Source organism: Mytilus galloprovincialis, chromosome 14 (genome assembly GCF_965363235.1).
Source record: "Mytilus galloprovincialis chromosome 14, xbMytGall1.hap1.1, whole genome shotgun sequence".
Taxonomy (NCBI): domain Eukaryota; kingdom Metazoa; phylum Mollusca; class Bivalvia; order Mytilida; family Mytilidae; genus Mytilus; species Mytilus galloprovincialis.
The window spans coordinates 73,363,626-73,376,823 of NC_134851.1; the positions used below are offsets into that span (position 1 = coordinate 73,363,626).

General features: G+C 31.3%; 1 long non-coding RNA gene across 1 annotated transcript; it reads right to left on the bottom strand.

The window, feature by feature from the left end:
• Positions 1–620: 620 nt before the first annotated feature.
• LOC143058635 (uncharacterized) lies at positions 621–4,975 on the bottom strand. Its single transcript, XR_012973161.1, has 2 exons — positions 4,534–4,975; positions 621–1,442 (listed from the first exon to the last, which is right to left on the bottom strand). It is a non-coding gene; the product is annotated as an uncharacterized LOC143058635 (long non-coding RNA).
• Positions 4,976–13,198: the final 8,223 nt, after the last annotated feature.

Below are 13,198 nucleotides of genomic sequence, written 5' to 3' on the forward strand. Positions count from 1 at the left end.
AGACATATTCACCTTACACTCATTTCATAAACCAAATATAGTTGACCTACTTTTCCTACTGCTTGTAGTATTTTTAAACATGTGTGAGAAACAAACTTGACAAATTACATGTAACTGAAGTAACCTTAATCACTGATCCATGAAATAAAGTCAGGATCAGGCCAACCCTGCCTGACAGACACTGAGACATGTACACCTTTCAAGATACCATAACAATTAATCCAGTAACTCAATTAATATACATACGTTATACATTTAAGACTTCAAGTGTATTTCACTGTGACTGCTCAAACAGTAATATTTTTTTGTAAACAGTTACATGTACATGTAGTGTACCATGAAAACTAGGTGAAGTGCAATGAACAAATCAATAACAGAAACTTCATAACATTTTAAAGGAAGTATCCAGGCATTTCAGCTTCTAAAATGTATCTGGTGAAGCTTAAATACAAAACGGTACGCTGTAGCCACTGCCAGATTGTAATACATATTTCTTGGCTTGCATGCATGTACTTCAACTTTTGTTGCAGGAGGGATAATAAAATTATACTTTAATGTATGTGCATGGTTTATTTGTTTCAAAAACCATGAACACTTGGCCACTAACATGACTAATCATGCTAATTAAGATTTTTATTTAATTCTAATTCAGACTTTAATAATTTAAGTACAGCAAGCAGTCATTTGACTCTAAACAATTGACACGGACTGCACGAGACCCTCATAGTTGGTTAAGATCTTTTTACACACCCTGGACATGCTGGCGGTAGTTAACAATTGCAATGCCAACATAAACTTCAGATGTGATATACATGTACTGTTTTGTTAATTTCACTGAAACTAGAAATTCACATTATCCATATTGTTATTATATTAAAATGACTGATTATCCACTAATTAAAAGTATTCATGAATTCAGATATGATGCACTATTATTAGTAGTATTCACTGAAACTATGCATTTTCATTATTCCAAATTGCTATTTCAAATGAATAGTTATCCTGGGTATTCATGGAATTCAGAAATAATGTACATATATGATCGCACTATTAATATTCACTGCAACTACGAAATTTTGTTATTCCAAATTCACAATTGATCATGATAATCCAAGGTAATTAGTCCTCCAGTAATGTGGTCCTCCTTTAATACAATTTGTAATTTTCCTATTTGTACAAGGCACAATTTTCTTCTTGTCCAATTTAATCAGAACATCACATTATCATCATGGAATAATGCTGCACGCCATATTCATAATTTCCAAAAACAATAGATAACCTAGCATTAAATAATGAATTAATCCATTGTTTCACAATTTGCAGCTATACAGCGACTCAGTGACATCTATATTTTCTATGCATCAAAGTGCACATGTACTAGCAGGTGTCATATTCTATTAAAGTGGGAATCATGGTCAAACCAATACATATTCAGTATGATTCTACAAAATAAAATATACATTTAGACTCAAGTACAGTAAATGTTTAACTAATAATAAATAAATAATACTACATGTATATACATTGTGCAATAATAAGAAAGTTAATTACAATAACTGTATTTACCTAGATAAAACTAGCACTTCTCATTTGATTGACCAAAAAATTCTAGCACTAATACAATTCTATTTTCAAGTCCCTATTAACAAGAAAAATAAATCTTTTAAGGGGGTCTAAATTCTATATAGTATTGTCTTTTTTCCTGCATTAATGATTTGTTAAGTGTGATTATGTACTTTCATTGAAGGGTTACTGTCTCATTGAGGCTCACACCATACTTTTTTTCATCAATTCTTTAAAGTCAGACATCATGGACATAGTTATTCCTCTCTAAAACACAACAGGTTATTTCTTTTGTTTATTTTAATTATGTTTATGATTTAATATGAAATATATTGATACTACAAACATGACAAACATGACAAAGAAAAGTTTAAGGAACGAAAAAATAAAATAAATAAATGCCCTGTTACTATATACATGTAGATCTATGATATTGACTTTACCTTTGTCCAGTGCATATAATGAATAAACCTTTGTGATGTAAAAATATTGTTCCAAGACTTAACCATCTCAGTTAATGTTTTAAATCCTTGAGTTTAATAATTTTTACATCTTTTGTGTTACCCTGAATACTTTTTACTTATTCATTTGTTATAACAGCTTGCATTAAATATTGCTTTGCAGCTCACTTTTTTATTTAATTTAGTTATTTACCCAATTTTATTTTAATAAATCAATATTCAGATTACTTTTAAAATTTGCATTTTTATATCCAAAATAATATATATCCTGCTGTTTCATATTTTTCTTAAATTATAATTTGTTTTGAAAAAGTTATCAAAATTTTGAAGAGGACAATTTTAATCATGATAATTTGTGAACATTATTATAAAATTGTATCATTATACCAATGACAGATTAAATATCATCCCCCAGGGCAATAAACTATTGTGTCTTAATTTGTATATTAGCTAAATCATGTATATAAGAATTTCTGATTATTACCTATTGCATATCCAGTGTTAACATCCTGATTATTACCTATTTTAATGTCACATTTGCATGGTCATATTCAGTAAATACAAATATTTTAATTGTTAATTTTGAATTTGAATTAAAAAAAATTGTTTTAGACTAAATTAGTAGATACAACACATACAATGCAGTTAACACAGTAAATTTTATGAGAACTTACTGGATAATACTACATTTGTGTATATCTATAAAAAATATTTTGAGCTTCATAAAATACTTTTAAAAAGTTTATACCATGTTAACATAAAAAAATATGCATACAGATAGATTTTTTTTTATGTTTTCCTAACATTTTGAATGTTTACATAAAATAATTATCACGATTATGTAAAAAATGCAAAAAATCTGCAGTCGTATGTGAATGCACATGATCAAAGGAGATGTGGGATATATCAATGATGCATCAACCCAACAGTTTAATAGGCAACAATAAAGTAACCAAAACACAATTGAATGCGTGTCGAAAAATATATATGACTTATGATTAGAAGGTCCTTAATCATTGCGGAATAAATATAATGACCATTGAATGTTACTACTTGTAAGTTAGATAACATGTATGGCACAAATGAATTTTGAAAAACAATGCTAACAGGGCACAATTTATATAAAAATTTCACATGAAAATATATAGTTTGGGTTCAATCAAAGTATTAACAAATTATAGTGATTTAATATAAATTCTATGTTAAATCTAAAAAGAATAAAATTATGATGCTAGCTTTGCTCTTTTAATATGTGTTTTTTAAACAATGTAGTACATGATAAAACAATTACTAATTGAATTAGCACAATTTGTTTAATCAACTGTGTTTAAATGACAACTGTTTATGACTCTGTGCCTTGTTTCAGGAACATTAATTTAATAATATTGTTTTATTTTGATGATTAATGCTATTTTAAACCATTTTAAAATATTTATTCACTTTCAATGCCTGGCATATGCATGCTACAAATGTATTATCAAATATATTAATGTTTTGTTGTCCATGATTTGAGAATTATTTAAAATCTAAATGAAAATGGACACTTGCTAAATAAGTCACTATTTAATCTTAAAGTTAATAATTTTCTTAACATTTTATGATCAAATCATATGTGTTTGTACTATGCATGGTTTTTTTTAATCGAAATTGTGACGTCACAATGCATTCTAAATAGAACAAAAACTATCAGCTGATAAAGCAAAACTAGGGAAATACTAGTAATCCAGCATAAGCATGATAAGAAACACATTTATATGGATACGTACATGTAAAGATCGGTTGGTTGTTGGTTATAAAATGTCCAGTGACAAGTATTTCATGCAAATTTATGACCCGAGTTAGCAATACTTTAACATACAATATGTACATTGAAGCTTAAAGGTGGCTCAAAGCTTATATTTTCTCTGGAACATGCAACTATGCACGAGTGTGGTAATATATAACGTCGATTCATAGCTATATATAGCCTATCGGAGTATCTCAATATAGATTCCGTAGGATCAGTGGCGGATCCAGCCATTCTAAAAAGGGGGGGGGGGTCCAACCCAGAACGAAACAGGGGTAGGGGGGTCCAACTATATGTCCCCATTTAAATGCATTGAGCGGCCAAAACAAAGGAGGTTCGAACCCTTGGAACCCCCCCCCCTTTTGGATCCGCCAATGAGAACACATTGTAGAGGGCCCTCATGGGGTTTTTGATTATGTGATTACTTGGCCGTTTTTTTAATGATTATTTGATTATTAAGCCAAATATTTCATGATTATTTGATTACCTAGGACTGTATTTTTAGTTTATGATTATTTGATTACTAAAGATAAGCAAATATTTAATGATTATGTGATTATATTGGCAAAAAAATGGTGATTATGTGATTACTAGGACCCCCCATGAGGGGCCTCATTGTAAGGTAGATCTGTAAGCCGACAAATGTGCACATTTTCCCTTCAAAATTATGAATCCATGATTATTCGATAGACATGCTTTAAAATATTGATAATTTCTACTCACCGATTGTATTTTCCAGCTCAGATTATTGAACATGTGGTCTAACATCTGTAGTTACCTGTGTAAAAATATAGTTTGCCGACCTGAGGTCCCGGTTTTTTTGTTTTTTTGCCGACAAAAAATTAAAGTGGATAAATCGTTTACGGTGAAGAATTGTTTTCCGTTTTTAATGAAACTTGACAGATTTTACTAATTATTTTTTTAATCATCGGAAATGTCCCTCTTGGTGTAATTCGAATTAAAACGGGTTTATTATGCTGTACAATATTGGTAACTTAGTCATAATCTTTAAATTTATTTCAGGTACACCCTTGTACATTTTTCTATTGCGCAGAATTTATCAAATATGATTTGAATGAATCCATTATCATCTTCTCATTCTTCTGCAATAATATTAAAACTCTATTTTAAATGAAAGCTTCTGGTTTTTAAAACCAGTTATGAACGAAAATGTTATAAAACAGATATTATAAAATAAAAAGTAAGGATATCAAAAGGATTATTTAAAGTCAAACGCACATGACTGTCAAAAATGAAAGGACAATGCTACGGCAATAAATGGAAAACGACAAAAGACAAACAACGATCGCAAAATAAGTGAATAAACAGCAAAACAAGTTTACAATCGCCCGATAGACGATAATAGTATAAGTAATGGACTATTTCACAACAAAATCAAATCTTGAGAGCCGGGTCAGACGTGATTTTTTTTTACACTGATGGACTACCGTTACGCTAAAATATTTGTATTAAAACATTTACCGACTGTATCAACCTTTGAAGTGTTTGTTTTAAACATTTAACGACTGTGTCAACCTTTTATAAGTTGTAATAAACATTTAATGACTGTGCCAACCTTTAGAAAGTTGTAACAAACATTTAACGACTGTCCCAACTCTAAAAACGTTGTGACAAACATTTTTTGACCTAAGTTAACACAGTAAATTTTATGAGAGACTCAAATCTTACTCTACGTGATTGTCAAGTTACAGGGTGTGCGCAACGACTTTGGTTGAATCAAACATATGATTTAGATGGTATTGTCGCAACTTTTTCCTCTTTGAAAGACATCCTTGTTCCGTTTTCTTATTTGAATATACTACCGCGTGGTAGAAACAGTTTGATTCCAGTTTTCAATATATTACGAAAACACCTAAAACTGGAGGTATACAATAAAAAAGCTTTACAATACTTAAGATGGAGCCAAGGAATACAAATTGTAGGCGATCACGGTTTTCAGTTTTTGATTACTTTGTTACCGAAATCCGGACCACTGAGATTATTTAAGAATTACAGCCGCCAACAAATTGAAAACTTGCAATTTGAATTTTACGAATCTTTTAGGTTATCATTAGCAAATAAATGCAAAGGTTTGCCAGAACAAGATATTACACGAAATACATTCAAGAAAAACAAAATAATTGATATAAGAACTTGGCATGTCTTACCAGATGACAGGGAATTTGTCTTAAATCTGTTATGCCAAACGGAAAACTCTCTACCTCGTGACGAAAATTTCGAATTCATTATCATAGCCCACCGTTTTGGGGACAGAAATAGCAACGCTATGAACATTACGGAATATGACACTGCAAACGCATCAACAACGATACATGCGGCCGTAACATTGTCATCCCCAATATTGAATCAAAATCTGTTTTGGTCACGAAGTGGTATACAAGACATAATTGGTGATCGTGGAACTTTATATTCGTCACTAAGTTTCCGCTCCTGTTGTAATTTCCAAACAAATTTAGACGGCAGAAGTATTGACATATCTGGAGATTTAAGACAGTTATGCACATGCCCTGAGACATTGCGATTTTTGCAAATGTATGCTGATTTGCCACATATGAGTTCATCTTCTATCCATCCCGTCTTCGGATGTATCGCTTCGTGTGGTGTATTACATGGTAATATTCAAAAAGCTCTTGAAAACAGAGCATCTGAATATTTAACGTCAATACAGGAAAATATACTTAAATTAGGAATATCAAACGCACGGCTTGAAATAGTGTGTGAAACCAAAAAAGAGAATATGCTATGTGCTGAAAGGTATATATCAAAAAGTGCACTGTCAGTCCTGTTAACAAAGCATCCAATCATTGTTCCAATTATTAATGACTTATACAAGGAAAATTTTAGCTTCACAAAATCGATTCGCATGTTAGGAACATATTTATTAGAATCTCTAAGGGATCTTTATGTGAAAAATTGTAAAATGGGTGGATTTTTAAACGTTTGGAAATGTTACCAGTACGAGCTGGCATGTGAAATATTATTCAAAGGTCGACCTAACAGCGCCGCAGATAATAATTTTGGAATAAATTTAGGACCAGGAGGTTGTTTTCCAAGTCGCTGTTCGACTTGGGAACAAGGCTTTTTATGCCTTGATGATGCCACAGCCTGCGCATTTGATGAATGTTCCTTGCCACCTCTCACATTTTGGGCTTTAAGTGAATGCCAAAAGCAAAGCATTAAAAAGATTGTAAATTTTTCCGGTGTAATGGATGGCGGTATAATAGCTATTGGTATTCGGTCAGTGATCCGTTTGATACACGATTTACAGACAGATCCTAGCCGTATTGCCAAATGTGATCGCTCACTTTTATCGGATCTAAGAACACAAGACCTTCCATGTTGGGTTATTCTAGCGGGACAAATAACTGTACATAATTTGTGTGGAAGACTTTGTAGAAAGAAAATCTATAAACCACCATTTGTATTTCGGCGAGCTATTGAATTCATCGAAATGCTGCAAATGAAACCTGTAGATGTTTTAGAGATTGGATTTAATCATTTTAAACTCAATTACTTTCCGGATGTTCGATTTACTGATAGAGCAAACAATAGCAAAATACACTGGCCTAACAACGGAGTTGTACGAATAACAGGGTATAGCAATGAAAACTCTGTGTTAGCTAAAACAAGTCAGTTTTCAACAGATGTGATTTGGTTTCTTGAAAACGAAGGTTTAGTGCATATGTCAAAATTTAGAGAATATTTGTCAGTACAGGACAATTTTACGTTTCCATGGATGTGCAGCATACTTGAAAAACTGTCCGATTATTCTGCAACAAACGATGTGTTATTACAGGTAATATCATATCTTTCATGTATAGGACTTTTACAAAATCGGTGGTATGTTCATTATTGTAAGTTCTCAAAGCTTCACAATAAAATATTAACTAACATTCCAAAAATCGAGTCGGTCCTTCAAAGTCGTGAAATTCTTTCAAGATTTAGGCTTAATTCAATTCATAGATTGCATATTTTTAGATTGCATTCATCGTTAGAATTATCTATACCAGAACCAGTAACTAAGGTCAGCACAGTTTCATCAGAAGACGATTTAACGGACGATGATAATAGAATATCCACAGAAAACAAGGATGACTCAGATGACTCTAGTACAGAAGAACCTCCCAACATCGAACACGAGAACATATCAAAAGAAGGAAGACGACATTTACCAGCAGGACTAACTATGAAATGGAGTAGTAATGAAATTGAGGTCCTAGACTTTATTATATCCTTGAAAATACAATCTGAGAAAGATGCGTATATGCGTTATAAGGCCGCATGTACATCCAGACGTATTGCAGACCGTTCTTTTTCCGCATTTAAATCAAAATACCATCGTTTGATGAAATCATAAGAACCATTTATTGTTCTAATACCTGACTTAAATGAATGCTAGATTTATGAGAATCGGATTTATGATGCTCAATGGAGTCAAAGAAAAGAGACACATGACACATTTGTTAGTAGATTTAATTTGTTTTATTTCAAGAAGCATAAAGCAATAGTTAATTTTAAAATATTGAGTTGTCTTTTATTACAGATCGATTTGATTTGACATTATATTAATAACTTTTGTCATTATAAAATTAATTTTCTAATTCAGATATTATGACAATATGAATTCGTCGATAGGACGAAAGTAAACGTCATAATCAAAGCATGTCATGGTTAAGGCTTAGTGATGGGCCAATATACTTTTGAATATCAACATGTGCAAGTTATTTCTTGAGCATTTGTAGGCTATTTTTTAAGTTTAAGGTTAAAGATAAGGTTAAGGTTGACGTTTACTCAACCTTAATCTTTATTTCAGCATATGTTGGCTCTTATTGAAGATTAGGATTGAGGTTAAGCTTAATGTTAAGGTTAAGGTTAATTTTTCGTTTAATCGTTTAAAGGTTAACTTTCCATTTAACCTTAATCATTTCTTAAGCATTTGTAGGCTATTTTTTACGTTTAAAGTTAAAGTTAAGGTTAAGGTTGACGTTTACTCAACCTTAATCTTTATTTCAGCATATGTTATCTCTTATTTAAGATTAGGATTGAGTTTAAGCAGAAGGTTAAGGTTAAGGTTAAGGTTTAGGTTAACTTTCCATTTAACCTTAATTATTTCTTAAGCATTTGTAGGCTATTTTTTAAGTTTAAGGTTAGAGTTAAGGTTGAGGTTGACTTTTACTCAACCTTAATTTTTATTTCAGCATATGTTGGCTCTTATTGAAGATTAGGATTGAGGTTAAGCATAAGGGTAATTTTAAGGTTAATTTTTCGTTTAACCGGTTACTGGTTAAAGGTTAAGGTTAAGGTTAAAGTTAACTTTCCATTTAACCTTAATTATTTCTTAAGCATTTGTAGGCTGTTTTTTAAGTTTAAGGTTAAAGTTAAGGTTAAGGTTGACGTTTCTCAACCATAATCTTTATTTCAGCATATGTTGGCTCTTATTGAAGATTAGGATTGAGTTTAAGCATAAGGTTAAGGTTAAGGTTAATTTTTCGTTTAACCGGTGAAAGGTTAAGGTTAAGGTTAAGGTTAAGGTTAACTTTCCATTTAACCTTAATCATTTCTTAAGCATTTGTAGGCTATTTTTTTAAGTTTAAGGTTAAAGTTTAGGTTAAGGTTGACTTTTACTCAACCTTAATCTTTATTTCAGCATATGTTGGCTCTTATTGAAGATAAAAATTGAGGTTAAGCTTAAGGTTAATTTTTCGTTTAACCGGTTTCTGGTTAAAGGTTAAGGTTAAGGTTAAGGTAAACTTTCCATTTAACCTTAATTATTTCTTAAGCATTTGTAGGCTATTTTTTAAGTTTAAGGTTAAAGTTAAGGTTAAGGTTGACGTTTACTCAACCTTTATCTTAATTTCAGCATATGTTGGCTCTTATTGAAGATTAGGATTGAGGTTAAGCATAAGGGTAATTTTGAGGTTAATTTTTTTTTAACCGGTTACTGGTTAAAGGTTAAGTTTACGGTTAAGGTTTATTTTCCATTTAACCTTAATCATTTCTTAAGCATTTGTAGGCTATTTTTTAAGTTTAAGGTTAAAGTTAAGGTTAAGGTTGACTTTGACTCAACCTTAATCTTTATTTCAGCATATGTTGGCTCTTATTGAAGATAAGGATTGAGGTTAAGCTTAGGGTTAAGGTTAGGGTTAGGGTTAGGGTTAGGGTTAGATTTAGGGGTTAGGGGTTAGGGGTAAGGTTAGGTTATGGTTAGGGTTATGGTTAGGGTTAGGGTTAGGGGTTAGGGATTAGGGTTAGGGATTAGGGTTAGGGTTAGGGTTAGGGTTAGGGTTAGTGTAGTATACTTTGGCGAGATTAGTGAGGTGCCCTTTTTCACTTCTGCGCATGTCTGCCCTTTTCTGTGACTGCGCATGCATGAGAAGGGTTAGGGTTTGGGTTAGGTTTTAGTGTTAGGGTTAGTGTTAGGGTTAGGGTTAGGGTTAGGGTTTAGTGTTAGGGTTAGGTTTAGGGTTAGGGTTACTGGTATTTATGTCGCGAAACAATTTAAAGCGACAAAATTTTATCTTTTTTATAATTTTTTTTTCTTGCCTGATCAAAGAGGACACTTGATACCTAATAATGGATAGTAAGACATAAAAATGAAACAATAAAGGGTTTTTGAAGTGCTATATTTGTTGCATTCAGCACTAATGGGTGCCAATATTGACCATTTTCTTGGTTATTACTTACTGGCATTCACATTTTATTGTGTTGGTACCTCAGGATTGACAGTTTTAGACAGGTTAGAAGTCTACGGTTACTAAAAAAATTTTCGACAACTATAAGAATGTATATTGTGACACACATTAAGAGATTTATAAGTCTACGGTTACTTATATGTGTGTTGCGAAACAATTAAAAGCGACAATATTTCAACTTTATTATGATATTCTTGTTCTGGCCTGATCATAGAGGACATTTGTTACCTACAAATGGATTGTCAGACATATAAATGAAAGAATAAAGGTTTTTGAATTGCTAAATTTGTTGCATTCAGCACTATAGGGTGCCAATATTGACCATTTTAATGGTTATTACTTACCGGCATTAACAATTTATTCTGTCAGTACCTCATGATTGATACTTTTACACAGGTTTGAAGTCTACGGTTACTAAAACCTCTGTCGACAACTATAAGAATGCATTATTTGAGGTTTATAAGTCTACGGTTACTTATATTTATGTCGCGAAACAATTAAAAGCGACACCATTTCATATGTTTTATGATATTCTGACAATAAAGTAATATTTATGAGTTTATATGGATTCTCAGACACAAAATTGAAGAAATGAAGGTTTCAGGTTGCTGTATTTGTTGGCTGTATCTATAAATGGTGCCAAAATCTATCATTTTTAGTGATACTTCTGTGCTGGCATGAACATTTTCTTCTTATGATGGATAATTTGACACAAAATGAGACCTGTATAAGTGTACGGTTACTTTTATTTGTGTCGATAACAAAAAAAGGCGACAGAATTTCTTTCTTTAGATTAATTTTCTTGTACCGGCTTGGTAATTAAGTACTCTTTGTACCTCAAGATTGAATGTTGGACATTTAAGTGAAGGATTGTTAATTTCAAATGGCTATATATGTTGTTACCATCAGTATAGGGTGCCAACATTGACCTTTTTCCTGCTGATTCTATACTGGCATCATATTTTATTCTTTTGGGTACATAGTTTTGAGTCTACAGAGTCTAAAACCCTTGTCAACAGATATAAAAAGTGCAAACATTTCTTCTTTTATATGATATTTAGGTACTTGTCTACTAAATGCCACATGCTGGAGTGTTTGACTAATTTTTTTTTCTTTTTTTTTTTTTCTTTTTTTTTTTTCTTTTTTTTTTTTTTTTTAACTTTATTGATTTCCCGTTGACTTTTACTCAACCTAAATCTTTATTTCAGCATATGTTGGCTCTTATTGAAGCTTAGGATTGAGGTTAAGCATAAGGTTAATTTTAAGGTTAATTTTTTGTTTAACCGGTTACTGGTTAAAGGTTAAGGTTAAGGTTAAGGTTAACTTTCAATTTAACCTTAATTATTTCTTAAGAATTTGTAGGCTATTTTTTAAGTTTAAGGTTAAAGTTAAAGTTAAGGTTGACGTTTACTCAACCTTAATCTTAATTTCAGCATACGTTAGCTCTTATTGAAGATTAGGATTGAGTTTAAGCATAAGGTTAAGGTAAAGGTTAATTTTTCGTTTAACCGGTTACTGGTTAAAGGTTAAGGTTTAGGTTAAGGTTAAGGTTAACTCTCCATTTAACCTTAATTATTTCTTAAACATTGTAGGCTATTTTTTAAGTTTAAGGTTAAAGTTAAGGTTAAGGTTGACTTTTACTCAACCTTATTCTTTATTTCAGCATCTGTTGGCTCTTATTGAAGATTAGGATTGAGTTTAAGCATAAGGTTAAGGTTAAGGTTAATTTTTCGTTTAACCGGTAACTGGTTAAAGGTTAAGGTTAAGGTTAAGGTTAAGGTTAACTATCCATTTAACCTTAATTATTTCTTAAGTATTTGTAGGCTATTTTTTAAGTTTAAGGTTAAAGTTAAAGTTAAGGTTGACTTTTACTCAATCTTAATCTTTATTTCAGCATCTGTTGGCTCTCATTGAAGATTAGGATTGAGGTTCTGCATAAGGTTAATTTTAAGGTTAATTTTTCGTTTAACCGGTTACTGGTTAAAGGTTAAGGTTAAGGTTAAAGTTAACTTTCCTTTCAACCTTAATTATTTCTTAAGCATTTGTAGGCTGTTTTTTAGGTTTAAGGTTAAAGTTAAGGTTAAGGTTGACGTTTACTCAACCTTAATCTTTATTTCAGCATATGTTATCTCTTATTTAAGATTAGGATTGAGTTTAAGCAGAAGGTTAAGGTTAAGGTTAAGGTTTAGGTTAACTTTCCATTTAACCTTAATTATTTCTTAAGCATTTGTAGGCTATTTTTTAAGTTTAAGGTTAGAGTTAAGGTTGAGGTTGACTTTTACTCAACCTTAATTTTTATTTCAGCATATGTTGGCTCTTATTGAAGATTAGGATTGAGGTTAAGCATAAGGGTAATTTTAAGGTTAATTTTTCGTTTAACCGGTTACTGGTTAAAGGTTAAGGTTAAGGTTAAAGTTAACTTTCCATTTAACCTTAATTATTTCTTAAGCATTTGTAGGCTGTTTTTTAAGTTTAAGGTTAAAGTTAAGGTTAAGGTTGACGTTTCTCAACCATAATCTTTATTTCAGCATATGTTGGCTCTTATTGAAGATTAGGATTGAGTTTAAGCATAAGGTTAAGGTTAAGGTTAATTTTTCGTTTAACCGGTGAAAGGTTAAGGTTAAGGTTAAGGTTAAGGTTAACTTTCCATTTAACCTTAATCATTTCTTAAGCAT